The 18763-nt window shown below is 46.1% G+C and overlaps 1 long non-coding RNA gene across 1 annotated transcript in view; it reads right to left on the reverse strand.

The window, feature by feature from the left end:
- Positions 1-11159: 11159 nt before the first annotated feature.
- Positions 11160-18763, reverse strand: part of LOC146860971 (uncharacterized) — a 148679-nt gene continuing 141075 nt past the window's right edge. Inside the window, exons 3-5 of the long non-coding RNA XR_014979224.1 lie at positions 13032-13150; positions 12709-12813; positions 11160-12543 (exon numbers count right to left, since the gene is read on the reverse strand). This is a non-coding gene — a long non-coding RNA (uncharacterized LOC146860971). The remainder of the gene's footprint in view (positions 12544-12708; positions 12814-13031; positions 13151-18763) is intronic.

Consider the following 18763-nt stretch of genomic DNA (forward strand, 5'->3'; position numbering starts at 1 on the left):
AATTGTGGGCGGGTACTTTTTAGGGGGGGTCCTGCGAGCCGCAGTATGGTGATAGTGCTCCATAAAAATGAACACGTTTGAAGTTGCACCGAAGTGATTATGACAGACAGGCAAACTCTTGTTGCGTAAGGCACCTTTTATTTAATGCTGTTGTAATGATCCGCCGCTGCTCATCCCCCTCCTTCTACAGCTGTGTGCCTTATTCACCCTGCCCCCGTTGAACCTATCACCACTGTACAGTTACATCGGGTGGTGCATAATCGTGAGTCCATATGCAGGGGTGGGGGATGCGTTGTAATGAGGTTATGCTTCCTGGTTCTCAATAATCCCAGAGCTTACTCTCCCCACTAGCAGGCCACAGTCCAGTTTCATTTAAGGAACAACATTGTTGTCTTTATTAAAAAGCACAGTTACATCAGGTGGTGCGTAATCGTGAGTTCATATGCAGGGGTGGGGGAGTATAGGCAATGCGTTGTGATGGGGCAGTGCTTCCTGGTTCTCAATAATTTAAAAGCATACTCTCCCCACTAGCAGGCCACAGTCCAGTCTTATTTAAGGAACAACACTGTTGTCATTTTGAAAGGCGATAAGGAGGGCTCGCACTGTCCTGTCGCTGCACACATCAGTGGGAAAGTGCATTTGCAACCTTCAACAATACAAGCAGGGGGTCCCAGCGTGCATTCGGAGTGTCGGGGCAGGTGGTGGCCCCCAGACAGCGTTTAGGACAGCCCCACTCGCTTACCGCTTCAGTGAAATATGCGGTACAAGGCACAGTGATGCAGGTTCCCGTGACGTCGTCCAGCCGCACAGTCACTGACTCGGAACACTTCCTCTCGTGCCTCCTCCCCCAGACGTCCAAGTTGCGCTGGAACTCCCGGGGGTTTCCCCTTCTCCCAAGGCAGCGCAGGTCCGGCAGAGCAGCGGTCCCACCGCTCATGTGTATGGGCGCTCCTCTCGTATTGCTGCACCTCCAAACCAGCAGTAAGTCGCAGCAAGGGGCTAGTCAGCCGGTCCACGATCCCGCACCACATCGGTGCGAGAGGCAAGCAGCTTGTAGAGCGTTTCGGGTCTCGCAGGGGCTTCAGTGCTGTGCTTCTACCTTCCGAGCTTCAGGGGAGGCGGGATGTGCCATTTTCCTGCCTCTTCGCTCCCACCGCACACGGCAGAAGCAAGTGTGTGTGTGAATGTCAGGTCCTGGCAGTGATCCCTCACCGTACCGAGATAAAGTAGGTCATCTTGTCAGGGAATAACGGCTAAAATTTTAGCTTGTACGGATGTTAATTGACAGGAATTACAGGCTCCGGGCCTCGAGCTCCGTAACTATACGTCCGCCCTGTTTGGCGGTTAACCATACACCCCCATTCTGCTTCCGACTTGCTAGCTCAATCTGCCATTTCTCTCCCACAATTATCTCTCAATGCATGGTGGCTTTGTATGCCTCCCAGAGAGTAGCCGCATCTTGCAATGAGCCGGTGTTTTCTGTGAAGTACAGTTCTGTGGCTGTGTGAAACCACTTCGTCTTTTGATGATTCATTATCTGTCATGCAGCCATTCTCCATTCACTCTTCCCTCACAGATGCTGTGTGAAAAGTGTGATACTTAATGGGAAGTGGCGAGAAATTCCTCTCGTCTTGTATTTCAGCCTCCATAAACCTGTGGATCATTGACTGGGGTGTGAAAAAATAATGAATGCGAGTATGTGTGTTGTGTGCTCCTGAGTAACAGGAGTACACTGAGTGTGTCCCAAACAGTGCTCTCCAGATATCTCCCATTCCCACCGTGTTTATGAAGCACTCCAGCTTTTCCACATGAGCATGTCTTACCTATCCAGCGTGAGTCCTATCTAAATGTGGGTGGAGTATCATATTGAAATCCTCCTTGTTGCTGGTGGTATTTCCGTCAGTATGTCTCAAGCATCTTAGAGTGTCTGTTTGGAGCCCCGGAGGGATATATACATTTACAAATGCTATTGTCTCTCCTTCCCAGTCACCCAGCACCACTATGCCAAAGTTTTTTTAACTAGTATTGCTACCCCTCTGGATCCAGTAGTATAACCTGCATGGCCAATCACCTCATATTTTCCTGTCTAGTACTGTAACATTTGTCCCTTTCATGTGTGTTTCTTGTAAATACACTATGTCAGCTGAATATCTATTGAAAGCATTAGCGACAAGCCCATTCTTGATTTTGTGTCCCAGCCAATTGACATTCACGTCAGTAGCATAGGAGTATGTACAACCATTTTGTTTATTGATCAGCCCCTGTTCTATGGCTTCTACCTTCAATTGAGCTTTGTGACCCTGGTGTGTGTACCTTATAAATCGATAACATTGTAAACTGTGAAATCTTACCCAAACTCCCGCCCCTGCGTTCTTTACCATGCTGCGGTCCTGAAACTACCCGTCACCCCAAATCACTGCATGTTCTTCACCCAATTAAGGTAAAACTTTCATGTTCCTTCATTTGTGTACTATGCCTTTGTATGCTGGAGTTCAGGGTTGTACCAGCTGAGAGTGTGTCCTATCTGTCGCATGTTGGGTAGTGTATGTCTCTTGTGGTCCATTGGGGTACGGATCTGTAGATGTTGAGCCACAGTGCATTGTGCCAAAGCTGCCCCCCTCTCAGATGATCACCTCCGCGGTCATTGGCTTTACTACTGGTGGGTGTGTTCCGTCTCCTTCTCCCAGGTCGGATTTGTCTTCACTGGAATTGTCCAAGCTTCCCGCAGGAGAAGATTTGCTCTTTTGGAGCGTCGCAATCACACTCGCTCATTGGGAGTCAGTCTGGTCCCTGGAGAGGGCCTGGTGTGTACGTTCTCATTGCTTATGGTATTGTTTGCGCTCCTGCCATCTCAGGAGCTTTATCCTTCCTCTACCTGCAGCGCTGGGTATCCCACTTTCTCATTCCACTCCCAGATTGCTTCCGTAGTTACGAAAAAGTTAAAATTTGCCTCATAAAATATTGTGTTCCTTGGCAGGGAATAACAGTGCATATCTAATCTCGAGTTGTTTTAAGTGGCGCTTGACTTCGAGGAAGGTTTCCATTTGTGGGTTGCATTTGCGTAGTGTAGTTTGGGTAAATATTGACTAATGCCTCTTTTTTTTTTTTTTTGCAGAGTTTTATATAGCGCGAACTTGACCCGAATCCAATCAGGTATCAGAGCGCTTTACATAGCACCAGTTACGTTACATGAGGACACACATTCAATTTTTGTTAGGCACAGGGAGATTAAGTGATTTGCCCAGAATCACAGGATGTTTAGCGTCATTACCGAGACTCGAACCCAGTTCCCCAGGTCCGAGGTCGAGCGCCCTAGCCGTTAGGCCAACTCCTCTCCCCACTTGCCAAGACCTGTGCACCCTCACTGTTTATAAGAACGCAAATCTATCTTGACAGTTTAATAGTCTGGCTACTATTGCTCTCAATGGGGCACCCGGTGCTGGCAGTCTTCCCAGCACTCTATGGGCTCGCTCAATCGTAAACCATTTGGAGGTCTTCCCACTTTACTACCAAGGATAACCAGTCTTCAAAATATAGTTCCAATATAGTGTGAGCACCCTTCGGCATCATTTACTTTATCTTTTAGCAGTGTCATCTCCTTTACCATCCATTGTATATGGGCCTCATAATCGCGCACTGTTGGGTGAACCTGCGAAAGTGTTGATTCCATGTCTGTCGCTCTGTCTACGAGTTTTGTATGGTACGCTTGTAATAGGTTTACCGCCTGTGTGACTGCCTCGATCTTTGCCTCCAGAGTATCTTGAATGGCAGCCAATATTGTTGTTGTGTGAGTTTCCAACCCGTGTTTCAGGGTCATTGTTCTTTGGTAGCTGGATGTGCATTTTTCTCCATTTGTTGGCGTTTGGCCACTTTTGTGCAGACCATGATAAGTGCCCAGCAGATCAGGTCTGGGTCTTCACCCCATTCAACACTCAGCCGGTGTGAAGATGCTTCTTTAGAACCTGTCTCATTCTTAGATGTGGGCCTGCTTCTGAATGACCCCTCAGAGGTTCCGTCTCTCCGTATATTAGAGTGGTTTAAACTGAGTCCTCTCTGCTCCTAGATCACCACTACACCTTGGGCACATGCACTCCTTCCTGCAATTTCCCGCAGAGCACCTCCTGTGCAGTCAATTCCAAGCTCCCGGGGCTTTCCCCGGGCAGACAGCCTCAACGCTTCTGGAGATAACTAGTCCAAACTGTCCTACTGTGGAGGTCCACTACTACAGGCTAGAACATCATGCCCAATGTTTTACTCACTCTCGCCCATGCCTCATCTTTGTTGAGCTGGCATATGTACAGTACATGAGGTGGCCAGCGTCTCCACTCCGGCTCCTCTTCCCCACAGGTGGCTCAATTTCTCAATCGGGCCCTCCCCATCCTGTGGTCTGCTTTCTCGGTTCCTTGGGTGGGGAGGTGCCCATGTTCTCTATGTAGCGGGCCCTGCCTTGAGTGTAGGCAGGCCCATAGCTGTCCCCTTGCGGACCTCATGGGCGGTGTCGAATTCGACCCTTGTTGCAGCGGCTGCCGAGGTCTGAGGAGTTCTTTGCCACTGACGCCACAGTGCCACACTAGGCTGCCCCTAAGCCCTGATGGGTCATTCTCTGCCCTCCTTCACTGTGCAGTGGTAGGATAGCGTTGCCTGAGCATGCGGGTGAGTGTCTTATCTTGCCGCCATCTTGGCATCTCACCCGTCCTCTCGGTTTTGGTTCTTATGCGTGGTCCCTATTTTTATGATCGCGTTCGTTTATCCGACTCTGCCAGGTGTCCCGCATGGGCATTGCCCAGTCAGTCTGTGTCCATGGGGGATCAGGATCTATGCTCTCACGCAGGCTTTGGGAAACGGTGCTCCGCGGCTGTGCTGCCACCGCCATGATGCCTTCTACATGGTCCACCATCTACACACTTGGCTGCTGTGTTTTTTAGTATTTGCATCATTGAATATAGGATTATCGAATTATGCCATGCATCCCACTGGTGGACAAAGTGAACAATGCTCAAGATCGTTGTTAAAGAAATTATCATTAAGCTCTCAGAACAAATTTAACATCTTTCTTTTCACAAGCAGTTGCACCTCAAAAAATCCATTAATAGACTGTATGGCTTTTATTAAAACTTCAATTTATTCTCCAGCTTACCATAGATCTTTAAAAATGTCAAGAGACTTGTATTTGAAATAATTTGCCTTTGTTAACATGCTTACTGTTTTGATGCAGTAAATATAATTCAGCACACTTGGCTTATATACATGATGCAAAAGATGGTCTATTAGATACAGAAGAATCATGCCTTTGTATGCAGTCAACTTGTATATGTTTGTAACCTGTTGTGAAAGGGAATCAACATTACTTTTAATCTGGTCTTAAAAGGTGACACTACACTTTCAGCCAGGGAAATACTCTTATGAGATAATGCAAACTGGAAATCCTTAGCCATCAATAAACAAGTTTGGTGTCAAAGATCAGCTTCTACTTCAACCACAACGTATTTGAACTTTAAAATACGGTGGTCGCTCTTTTTCATACCTTGCCCCATTCCACTGGAACCAGCTCCCCTTTCACATTAGGGATTGCACCAAGTTTTAAAAAACATCTGAAGACCTTTTCATGGCACAGAGCTGCTGTCCGGCTATCAAGCGCCGATATGCCGTTCCGAGGAAGAGTCGTGCGCTATAATAAATTCCAAACATAAACATAAAGACACTCGATGGCAGTGAAGAACTTCAGCTTTACAAACTGGAAATATATACTGCAAATTGACTCATTGCTGATAGAAATGGCCAAACTTGCTGCTTTTATTAAAGAACTGATTACATTAATCTAGGAACAATATTTAACATTATGTGTCATTAATCCCATGAGTCATCTATAGACTACAATATCTATTTCTGAAATAGTCTGTAAGGCTGGCACTCTGATGTTGTCGCATAACAACTAATATGTTAACTTTGTGCCATTAAAATGGTGTTACATTACTGTTCGATCATGCTGGTTAGTGAATTTTATACTTATACTTGCACTGTGCATATTTTTATTTTACTCTACTAAAGGCTTGAAGCTAAAAATTATCTTACCGACTTCAGATTTAAATTCCTGAATAACCTACGGAGCTGGTTACTGATAGTGCCCAGTTCCTGACTCTTACATCTATTACAGATTCTGGTTTGTTGACTCCTCAGTTTTAGGCAACTCCTTCTTTGTATCTTTCCCATTCAGATTGCTAAAGCATCTCCTAACACCATACAGATGTGCAACCACTGTTCCTCAGTGCAGGTACAATAGAGCATACATACGTACACGAGCCATCATAGAGAACAATTTTGGTCTCCTAAAGTTAGGATTCAGATGTCTTGACAGTACAGAAGGGGTGCTGCTTTACTCCCCTGATGTTGTGTGCAAGATAACAGTAGCCTGTTGTATCTTGCACAACATTGCAGTAGATCTGAGAGTTACTTAAGTGGGTTCAATTACTTTACAAAGCCCCTGTTGCACGGATTAGAGCAGGGACCTTAGTGTCCAGACAGTTTGAACTGTGTAGGGGTACTCGCCAGGGGTGCCAGCTGTCTCTGCTGTTGTTCGCATTAGCCATGGAGCCACTGGCGGCAGCTCTGTGGAAGGAACTGGGAGAGTGGGGGGTCTGATTAGGCGACACCAATCATGTGGTGTCCTAATATGCTGACGATACTCTGGTCTACCTCCGCCAACCAACAAACTCAGCATCACTGCTGCTCGTAGAACTGAGGAGGTTTGGTATGGTGTCTGGACTCTGGATCAACCCGGGAAAATTCCAACTAATCTCCATTGGAAGATTAGTGAGGATACCACAGACAGAGCTCCCTAAAGAAGAACTACCATGGGTGGGAGAGGTCCCTGGGTATAAGATTGGCGAATTCGCCATCCATGTATATTGAGCTCAATATTGGCAGAGTGATTGAGGGACTACAAGCTTCTGACAGGACTTGCAGCTGTCCCTCATGGGTCGAATTGCAATAATCAAAATAATCATCCTTCCTAGATGCTTATACAGACTGCAACACTCGCTCTATATCATTCCCCGGTCCTACTTTCGAATGAATGATCAACTTCTGACAGACCATTTATGGGGCAACATACGGAAACGGGTATGTCTTACGACGCTGCAGATGACATGGGGCAGAGAAGGACTGGAAGTTCCATGCATAGAATTATATTACATGGCCTCCCAACTACAGCATGCGGTGCACTGGATGGACACTTACGACAACTGGGAGATATATCTCCTAGCCGGTACGCATGACGGATACACATTCCCTGAATTATTAATGCTTGGGAGAAAAGACCCCCCCCACCCCCGGCTCCCATATACTATATGACATGTAGTGGAGATTAGGGACACTGTGGTCCGCAGGGTGGTCTAACATGCACCATATGCTCCTGATATGTCTCTATGGGCACTATGGCCCTTTGCCCGTATTGCGGACTCTATGTCCATAAGGAAGTGGAAGGAAGGGGGCGGCCAGAAGTTGGGAGATGTATATACGGATGGTAGATTTCTGACACAAGAGGAAGCAATGGATGCCTTTGATATGGGGAAGAGGCAATTCCTACGATACGGGAAAGTTTCCAGTGTCCCTGATTAACCCTATAGCACGAATCCATTAAAATGAATGGTATATATGGCGCAGGGTAGGCGACTAGTGTCCCACAGATACAGTGCCCTAAGGTACGACCTGCCTGGCGGCATTTTACTGGTGAAGCGAAAATGGGATGCTGTACTGAAGGAGCCACTATCTGATTAAGAGTGGGAGAGAGTCCAGCAGGGGATCTGTACTGTTAGCTCCAATGCACGATTTAAACTCCTACAATATAATTTAGTACAGCAGGTATACCTCACCCCAAATACACAACATACAATCTACCCCACCCGAAATGCTGAATGCCTGAGATGTAAGGCACAGGTAGCGGACTTTATCCATATGGTTTAGACATGCCCTATGCTGGTCTTCTATTGGGATGAGAGAGCCACAGGATGGGTGGAACCTAAAGAAATCTGACAAGTAATGTTGGGACTCATACCTAGCCCCAAAAGTAAAAACGTAAGTAGCGCTTTCTCTCATTGGGGCTATTGTTAGCAAGGAGGCGCATTATTATAGTATGGCTCAGACCCAGGCCCCCGCAGGTGAGAGAGTGGATAAAAGATATATGTGAGTGGGCGACAGCGGAGAGGGTGCGAATGAAGATGGTACGTAAGGATGAGAAATTAGTGACAGATCTTCGGGCATGGTATCATATGATGGCAGACCTCAGGGACGAGCATGATACAGGAACACAGGTATCTGGAGATGCGGGAGATGTTGCATCGCAGGAGAGTCATTAAGGGAAAGAAATGGCATGATCTAAATGAAGCGCTGAGAACAGTATACAGCAACCATGCATGTCGTAGCATCTGAACTGTCAATTAATGTTTGGAGCGGAAGGGGGCCGGGAAGGGGGGGGGGGAGGAGGAAGTTGGGGTTGGCAAAAATTTACATTATTCTATTGGGAACAATAGGCGAACAGGAACTTAGTCTCCCCCTTGTTAGATCCCCGGGACTTGTAAGGTCAGATAACTGTGAGGGCTGGAAGATGATATGATCAATTTCTGTACTATGCTCGGAAGGCAGGACCAGGGGACTACATTGTTATTTCGATATCCGCCTGTAAAACAATGTCTATATGATATAAATGGCAATAACATTTATGGGGGGGAAAAAATCATTGCACTAGATTATGGCTTACACAGACCTCTGGACCCTCACCTAGGCCTGAATCTGGGGAACCGAGCCAATGTACAAAACTGAGGTCAGGGTATGCAGGTGCGTGATCAGCTGGTTGACACTTTTTTCTCTTGAGCAACCAGTTGTGTTACAGCTTTTATGTGGTTTCACAGTCTATTGTCAATGATGATTGGTAGACATTTAACACTCTGTCCATAAATTCCATCACAAGACTACTCTGTAAGCCATACAAAATGTTTGTAGACAACTTCTGTTGTCAAGAGTCAAAATATTGGCCATGCAACACATGTCGCCCACTGTAGTGATTAATGTGCATAACGTCTCAAAGGACTCCATTGTCTTAGGAGAATAAATGTCACAGCATTTGTCAGACCTCCGTGAACAGTATAACAATTGAAATGTAATGCTCTGTGACACAGTAGATGTGGTGCTGACATAGTGAGGCTAGGAATGTTCAACAATTCGTTGCCCATGATCTACTGTTTACCCATGTTATATCCTGATGGTTACCAAGATACCATAGTAACATTACAACACAGTCCTTAAATCTCCAATGCATAACGGTAAACATCTATGTATAGTAGTGTTTAGGATCCGTAACATGTGAATGTACAGGTATTGCAAATATCTTGGACCTGATCTACAAAGGGCCTCCGCACTCATAGTGGAGGCCCTGTAGTCCTGGGGAAGTCACCGCACTTGGGGGAAATATGCGCAGTGAGAATTCTCATTGCTGAAATTACGCCCCGAGTGCAGAGATTCCCCCAAGACTGAGGGATTTCCACCACGACTGCAGAGGCAGTTTGTGAATCAGGCCCTGTATTTGTGTGTGCTTCAACTCATTTGGCAGTGTGTCCATCAGTCTGTCATACGTACACCATGGTTCAAGTGGACCTGCGTAATGACATCAAGTTATCACATCATGCATGGACCTGCAAAATTTGCCAGGTCTGTGTGCTCAGAAAAAGACTCCCTCATGTATCCAATTAATATCTAAGGATCTAATTTAAAAAGGCAAGGCATTTTGTATTGTGTGTAATGCCGAATGCATCATACACGCAGGTTTAATGTCCACCTATGATCGTATGTCACTGTCTCATGAAAACTTTCAGGTACTATGTGAGATATTTGCCAAAGAGTGGCTGGCACTGTCTAAGCAGTAAATGTTGTACTAACACTTTCTCCAATCAATAACAGCACATCTTGGGCCACGGCAGGTACACACACACTGCACAGCAGCACACATCAAGATCCTCCAGATTTGGTTGTCCTTTGCATTGCTCAGCTTTTCCTCTGGTCCCTCATTAAGCACAGGGTACTTTTCAAGCACTCCCTCAGTTAGTATGTTCAAATCATTTTCACTGAATGAGTGGAGCCTTGTCCTCAAGTCCCTCAGTCATGCTGGGGGCAGATGATTTTGCTTGGAGGTGAAGGTGTCTCAGAATGACCATAAAATGGCTGCCTGCCAATCCCCCAAGTGCCTGCATGGAAGAGCTGAGGGAGACATCTGCCCCCAATACCCCACACCCCTCATGTTTGAGCCAATCCCCTTCATGTGTGATTTCTCCTGTGAATGCATCCCAGGAATTGATTTTGGCATCTAATGTTGAAGAGAATGTTCCTTCTCTGGTCTTACAGGAGACCCAGGATGAACTCCGGAGGTTTAGAGAGGCACATTTTAGAGAAATGGCCAACATCAATGCCCCAATCACTTTCTTGGGTGCAGCCATATTGTCTGCATTGACCCAACGACCCACCCAGTCCACTTTAGTGGTGTCTCCCAGTTCATCTTCCCTCACTGTTTCCCCTGCTATTCCTTGTACCTCTGTTTCCTCACCCATAGGGTGTCTGGTCCTGCACCGGCCAGCCAGGATGAGTCCACAGGAGCTGAGGATCTCCACATTGTGGAGAAGGAAAGTGAGGGTGACCAGTGACTGGACTATGTTTGGACTATGGACTGTGCTTTACCCATGTACATAGACCGGTTCCCCTGATGCTTCCTGACAAGTTTATGTATTATTTTATTTTACCCAACTCCCTCCAAGTGCCCTAGCCTATTCTGCAAGACTTTTATTTAATTTCCTTTCACCCTTTCCAATGGACAATTTTTCACTTCAATTATTTCCCAATATATAACACCATCTGTCTTGTGGAGGTCACTATATATGCTGGATTCAAAGTATGGAAGTCAACAGTGGTAGGTGTTTAGCTATGCTTTCAACATGATTATGATACCTTGTTACAAACTTGGTCCTACAAATCTACATGTCTTACTCACACACACTTATCACATATATGGCCTTACAACCGGAGTAACCAACTGACCATCACTAACTAATATGCAACTCAGTATTGACTTGTGAAGATTATCTTTTTATTTACATATATTGCGTATTCGTATTTTACAATGATCATGGGGGATATCTCTTGCGACTTAGCAATTGTGGTGGTGAGGATCTCTGTGAGTAAAAGCATTTACTGTGTTGTTGCCGATGTGTGGGTGGGTTTGGTGTATCTGCCTCTTCAGTTGGTGGGTGCGATTGTAGAGGGTGAGAGTACCTGTACAACTGGTGGGTGTGCCTGTACAAGGGGATAGGGTGCCTGTACAGGTAGGAGAGGTGGCTGTACACTAGGTGAGGTTGCCTGTATTGGCGAGGGAGCTGCCTGTACAAGGGGTGTGGGTGCCTGTATAGGTGGTAAGGGTGCCTGTACAGGTAGGAGATGTGACTGGGCAGGGGGTAGATGTGACTGTGCAAGGGGGGCATGTGCAGGTGGTGGTGCCTGTGTACACAGGGGGCGCTTGTGCAGGTTGTGGTACAGGTGGGTGGGTGAGGTGTGGTACAGGTGGGTGGGTGAGGTGTGGTGCAGGTAGGTGTGTTGGGTCCTCTCCATGTGTTGACCATGAAGGAAAACTTTGGTACAGTTCAACATGTCCTCCATCATCTTCATGGCCAAGGCATGGTGCCTTGTACTCTCTTCCCTATAGACTGCCATGATGCCATTTCTTGCCTTTCTATTTCTTGGCAAGATTTCTCAATCCTGTTCAAGACATGGGTCTGTCTGTCAATCATCTGGGGGATTTACTGTATTCCTGGTAGTAAGTCTAAAATGTCAGACAGAGTAGCCCCTATGGCACAAATGTCCTGCTTCACATCAGCCACTTTGGAAAAATTCATCCTCCCACTGGCCACCATGACCATCTGCCAGCCCCCTCCACATAGGGCGGTCTCTGATACAACTGTCGGGTCCCCCAGAACTGGGAGGGGTAGCATGTGAGAGGCTGTGGTGAGGAGATTGCTGCCTAGGGGATAGCTGCTCCTCACCAGGAGTGTCAGGTGCCTCAGATGCTTGAGAGAAGGCCTAGGATGCACTGCCATGGGAGGAGTGTGTAGGAAGAGCAACATGTCTAACCTCGACGTGAGGGCTGTGAGCAGCTGATGGTTGTGCTGGGGTAGGTGAATGCTGTGGCTGGTTGGCTGACTGCTGGGAATGGGCAATCCTCAAAGGTGAAGTATGAGGCACAATGCTGACCGGACCTGGTGTAGGCTTAAGTGTTCTGCCCAGGGAGCCTACAATGCAGTCTTGATAATATGTTTCCTCCTCCATGACCAGCACCAGAGCATCTTCTTCATCTTCATCTTCTTCCTCCTCCTCTTCCTGGGAGGTGCTGGCAGCTGACATAGCTGCTTGGAGGATTGGGTTCTCTCCTCGAATTGCCTGTCACCTCCACTGGCGGGTGGTTCAGCTCGCTCCAGCGACTCATTGTCCTCAGCACCTGGAAGACAGAGGCTGCAACAGAATAAGTATTTGCCATAGTATGTGCTACAACACAAGGGTTGAGTCAAATAATATTTGCATCTATCCGATGTTGCACATGTGACCTGGTTCTTTAAACCTTCATGTGACAGCTCACACTGTATTCAATGCAGATGTGCAATGCGAATTCAAACTCACCAGCTCGAGCCACAGCTCTGTGGGATATTGAGATCCCCTGTGATGTCAGCTGCTGACCCAGGCTTCTTGAGTATGTGGCGGAAGATGTAGTCCTCGCTCCAGCAGCTTCAGAAGGAAGTGACACCCATAATTAATGTTCAGCATAAATTATATGTAAACATGCAAAATGAACACAGACATCACTCATTATGCTGGGAACATATTCCACACCAACTTCTAATGCCAGAAAAAGTGTCAATTTCTGCTAATATCCTTTCACAAGGATTTGGATATTGAGCAGGATTTGGGAATCAATAGTTTACTACAGTATATGGCACACTTACCTGATGGACAGATGGCAGTGGGTCTGACTGTTGTAGCCAGGATGTCTCCCAAATCCCTAGATAGTGTACTCTGGATCACTGAGGAAGTCCTGACAGCAGCTGTAATGTGCCATACATATCTATATTTCAATGCAAAGGAAGATGGTAATCATTTTACGTGTATATATCATATGTATAAACCGGTGATACTCAAATTACGGCCCAGGGGCAGCATTCAGCACTCCTGACCTTTAGATGCGCCCCCCCACCCCCCCCGGTCAATAGCAGTACTAGGCTGCTGTTTACTTAACACAGCAATAACATTTAAAAGATGATAAATAAACAAGCAAATGTGTATTTAAAGGTCGCTTGAAGGTAAATAAAGGAGGTAACTCGGGTGTCCTGCACCACTTCACTTTAGAAACACATTTTTAAAGACATCTTGCAGCATAAGTGCAAAAGTATGATGAAGTCTCTTCAAAATTCTAAAAGTGTATTTCATTAACATGCAGAACTCTTATCCTTAGTACATTAGATTATATCAGTGCGTTTATAAGGGACAGTTTTCAAACATGAATTTAGAAACATTCATCCCACCCTGACAACAAGGCCAATAGTGAACTTGGAGGTAAATCAGTTGTAATCTGCAATCTTTGGGTGGCCTGTGTTCCTATTATACATAAACAACATCATAGTTTACTAAATAAAACACTAAAGAAAGTTTTGACCAGCACACATCCTAAAGTCATCCATTTCAAGGTTCACTTATATGTGATTATGAAGAAAAAGGAGGGAAAGTGAAATAAAACAATTGCCTAGGCTCACAAAAGTTGGTTAAGTGGAGAAGCTGCGGTTAACTCCAGGTTTTCTGGCTTCACGTTGTGCAGTTCAGCCACCAGATGTATATGATTTGCTTCCCCAACACCCACCTTACTGCCAATCCTCACACCCCCCCCCAAACCCCAACAGCCACCCTGCTGGCATCGGTGTGGCCCTTGGCCACATCACTGACCAAACATTTTGTCCCATGAGAAAATGTTTGCGAGTATCCATGGTATAGAGTTTCAACCTAGTTGTGGCTACTCCTCTTTAGATAAGACAATATAAGCAATTTAGTACATACTGTATTAACATAAATATAGAGTCATCCTTTCATTAGCCATTATTTAATGAAGTAGTATACTATTATGATCCATATCTGAGCATATGGAGATGAGTGACAAAAGGGATATTGTACAACGTTTCAGTGATGGTTACTCATTCAGGCACATTTTCTAGTGCAATTCATCATTGTAAAATGAAATCAACAGCAGTGCTGGCCATCTGTTTGTGAATGAGAAATTGGAAGTTACCATTTCCATCACAAAGGATTCTGGAACTTGCAGTGCAATAGTCAAAATGAGACAACTGAGAGTTCAACTCACCATAAATAGTCAAACAAACTTGTAGTGACTTCCATAGTCACATTAGCAGAGTCTGGTACACATTTATCATTTTGAATCATTGTTAAAATCATCACATATAACCTGGCACCACATTAAGGTCATCATTCACAGGCAGCCCATGCAGCAGGTGGGGGTGCATGGAGGAGAGGGCGTCCTTCTTAAGTGGGGTGAGACAGAGACGGACTCCAGATGACCCATCCTTGAGAGCTCTGGCCACCATAAACCCAGTGAACTTCTCCTTCACCCGCCTCTTCTTTAATTTGTATTTATTTATAAAGCACAAACACTCATCTCCGAAGGGATATCACGGTGTTAGAAAGCTCCCTATCTTCCAAATGTGAGAACTGAAAATTAAATCAATCAATCAGGGTTTTGTAGAGCGCACTACTCACCCTTTACGGTTTCAAGGTTCTGAGGGGTGAGTGTGAGCAGCTCCGTTGGGGTCATTTGAAGAGCCAGGTCTTGAGGTCTTTCCTGAATAGGTACAGTGTCAGGCTTTGCCGGAGGTGAAGGGGGAGATCGTTTCAGGTCTTGGCTGCAAGGTAGGAGAAGGACCTTCCACCCGCTCTGGTCCTGTAGAAGTGTGGGGCGGTGGCTAGGGAGAGGTCAGCTAAGTGGAGGTTTCTCTTTTGGGCATGGAAGGAGAGGCAGTCGTTGAGGTCCGATGTTGTGGAGGGCCTTGTACGCATGCGTGAGCATCTTGAAAGTTATTCTTTTTTTTATGATGAGCCAGTGGAGGTCATGAAGGTGTTGAGTGATGTAGTTGTGCCGTGGGATATCGAGGATTAGTTTGGCTTCTGCTTTCTGGATGGTCTGGAGTTTGTGGAGGAGTTTTTTGTTTATTCCGGCATAGAGGACCATTTTTCTGGCATCAGAGGGGATCCGCTTATATATTTTACGTAGTATGCAGAGGGTCCTGAAGCATGCAGAGGAGACGGCATCAAACAGTGATTAATAGTGAGCGATGAGTCCAATACGATGCCAAGATTACGTGCATGGTCTGTCGGGGTAAGTGGGTTTCTGAGGACGGGAGGGGGGGGGTTTACCAGGTGTCGTTCCATGCTGAAGGGGTGGAGCCGAGGAGTAGGACTTCTGTTTTCTCTGAGTTGAGTTTCAGGCAGCTGTTCTACATCCACGTTACGACGGCTTTCATCACTTCTTGGAAGTTTTGCCTCGTGATGTTGGGTTTTTTGGGGAGGAAGAGGATGAGCTGGGTGTCTTCGGCATAGGAGACGATGTTGCGCCCATGGTTTCTGAGGATGTTTGCGAGGGGGGCCATGTAGACGTTAAAGACGGTGGGGCTGAAGGAGGATTCTTGGGGTACTCCTCATCTGATCTTTGTCGGTTTTGAGAGGAAGAGCGGGAGTCTTATTCTCGGTGTTCTGTGCAAGGGAATGAGCGTAACCAGTCTAGGGCCTTTCCTTGAATGCCGACACCGTGGAGTCTGGTGGCTATTGTGCAGTGGGAGACGGTGTTGAAGGTTGCTGATAGGTCCAGGAGGATGAGGGCTGCCATTTAGCCTTGATCGAGGAGGGAGCGGATGTCGCCTGTGGCGGTAAGGAGGATGGTCTCAGTGCTGCGGAATCCGGATTGAGAAGGTATCCAGTATGTTGTTGGCTTCGATTAAGTGTGAGCTGGATGTTTATGGCCTTGTCGATGATCTTGGCTGCAAAAGGAAGCAGTGAGATGGGCTTGAAGTTCTTGAGGTCCGTTGGGTCTGTGGAGGTTTTTTTAAGAGGGGGCTGACTTTGGCACACTTCCAGTTGTTGGGGAATGTGGCGGTTTCGAGGGAGCAGTTGATGGTTCGACGTAGCTCGGGTGCAATGGCTGTGGTGGCCCTGTGGTGGGCAGGGGTCTGAAGGTGCTCTGGAATGGATGCTCTTCATGGTATTTAGGGTGTCTTCTGTCATGAGTGGGGTCCAGGTAAGTAGGGTCTGTTGGGTAGCGTCACTGGAGGTGGGAGTTGGAGCGATGCAGAAGTCTTGGACGTCAAAGTTGTCATAGACCGTTTTGATCTTGAGGTGAAAGAAGGAGCGGAGTCTGTTGCAGAGGTCTTAAGAGAGGGTCATCAGTTGTTTCGGTGTTGGGTTTGCCAATGGTGAAGAGTTCCTTGGAGTTGTGGGAATTGGAGAGGATTCTGTCTTAGAGAAAGTTCTCCTTTGTGGATTTGATGAGGTGGTGGTGTGCCTTGGTGGCTGTTTTGTAGGCAGAGTGTACTTCCAGAGTTTTCAGCAGGAGCACTTGGATTCTTGGAGTGCCGTGGTGAACCAGTTTGCTTTCTTGTTGTGTCATCTTGTGGTGTTTTGGGTCCACTTCTGAAATCTCTTAATCTTTAAAAAGCCAAGTTTAAAAAATGTTCCTAAACCACAGGTGGTTATCAGTCAAGTGAAGGTCTAAGGGTAAGATGTTCCAGTGGGCCGCTGTCGGATCTGAAAAAGAGCAGCCACCAGTCCTAGCTTTTTTATTTGTTTGGCCTTGACAAGTGAAAGGTTTTGTGACCTCAGTTTGCATGTGGGCTTGTAAAATTTAACTCTAGTTCGAAATTGTTTTGGCCCGGTCTTATATAAATTCTTGCGTGCATGAAAATGAAGCTTAAAGCTGGTTCTTTTCTTCATTTGCAGCCAGTGCAGAGTTACCAAGCAGGCTGATGCTGAAATGTATCTATTCAGATCAGCTTCGCTGCAGCATTATGGATCACCTAGAGCCTGGTAAAAAAACTATATTCGGCCATACCCACATACAGGGCATTGCCATAGTCTAATCTGTTTATAAAGTCTGGACTATTGTTTTACGCCAGTCGACTGGTATCCATTGGAACAGTCGTCTCAGTAGTTTGAGGATACCATAGCATTTTCCACAAGTGGCGTTAACTTGCTCCTGCATTGAAAGATTATTTGCTAATTTCTTTGGTATCAGTGCCTCTACTAGAGATGTGAGCCACCAAGAAAAGCTCGATATTTGGTGGGCTCTGCTGAAAATTAACATCTAAGTCTCTTTTGCACTGCGTTTTCAAACAATGAAATTATTTTGAGTTTCCTCATATTTCTCCCCCATGGAGATGACAGGTTGAGTATCATCCACATATGAGCAAATCTCGAAACCCCATTTTCGTACCAGCTTAGCTAGGGAGGAGACATAAATATTGAAAAGAGTTAGATTCAGAGAGGAGCCTTGAGGGACTCCGCATTTGGATGCATAGGGGCAGGATCTAAAAGTGCTCAACTGAACTGATTGTGTTCTGTTCCCTAAAAATGATCTAAATGACTGTAAAGGTTTAGAGTGGAATCCAATTTTAGGAAGTTTCCTCATCAACCGACTATGGGAGACGGTGTTGATAGCCGCTAACAGTTTGAGTAGGATCAGAGCGGCGGCCTTACCCTGATCAACTACTGACCTGATATAATCCAGTATGGTGAAAAGGGTGGACTCAGTAATATTTTTGGGCCAAAAGCCAGTCTGTGAAGGGTCTAGTAAGTTGTTATTTTCTAGAAAGTTATTGAGCTGTCCATTCACAATTCTTTCCACACAGACGCATCCATTCCTGGCTTCTTGGCTAGGGGTAATATTAAAGCCTGCTCCAAAATATTAGGCCTGGGCATAGTTTGTGGAAAAACTCTGCGAAGTTCCGCGAGTGGCGGAGTGCAGGGCGGACTGCAGTTTGTGCTGGTATTCCTGCAGCTTGGGTAGAAATTCTACCTGAGCGGCAGCTCGCGCTGACAAATTTACCATTTGCGATTGTGAGCGGGAAAAAAACTCTGCTGCACATCACGAAGCGGAGTTTTCTGCACTCCTCGAGCTCCGCAGAGTGCGGAGTGCAGAAAACTCTGCAAACTCCGCGAACGAAGCGAAGTTCACTGCCCAGGCCTACCAAATATCAGAATATGTTGCTCTTCCGAGGATTGATTAAAATGTGGGGGGAAAAAGGGGTTTCAGTATAGCAGGTACCTTAGAATAGATAAAATGAGGGCAAGGATCGAGAGGAGATCCATACCTAATGTCAGTCATTAACTTTGCAACTTGTTCTTCCTTGATTCTTTCAAACGAACTCAAATGAGTAGCAGCCTCTGGATGAGGGATTAGCAGTTCCCATGGTATCTCATCTAAAGAAGGTTGAGTGTCAAAGGATGAGTAGATTTTCTAAATGTAATCATTAAAACACTTTCCAATTTCCTCAGTGAGCATCTGTGGAAACAATCGTTTGAGAGAGGCATGTTGGCTGGGATAGCTCTTTTACAAATTTGAACAGCTCTTTTCAAGAACTGCTATTCTCTTCAAAGCTCCTAATAAAGTAGCCCTTCTTAGCCCTCC

The sequence above is a fragment of the Triturus cristatus genome, chromosome 3_1, assembly GCF_964204655.1.
Source record: "Triturus cristatus chromosome 3_1, aTriCri1.1, whole genome shotgun sequence".
Taxonomy (NCBI): domain Eukaryota; kingdom Metazoa; phylum Chordata; class Amphibia; order Caudata; family Salamandridae; genus Triturus; species Triturus cristatus.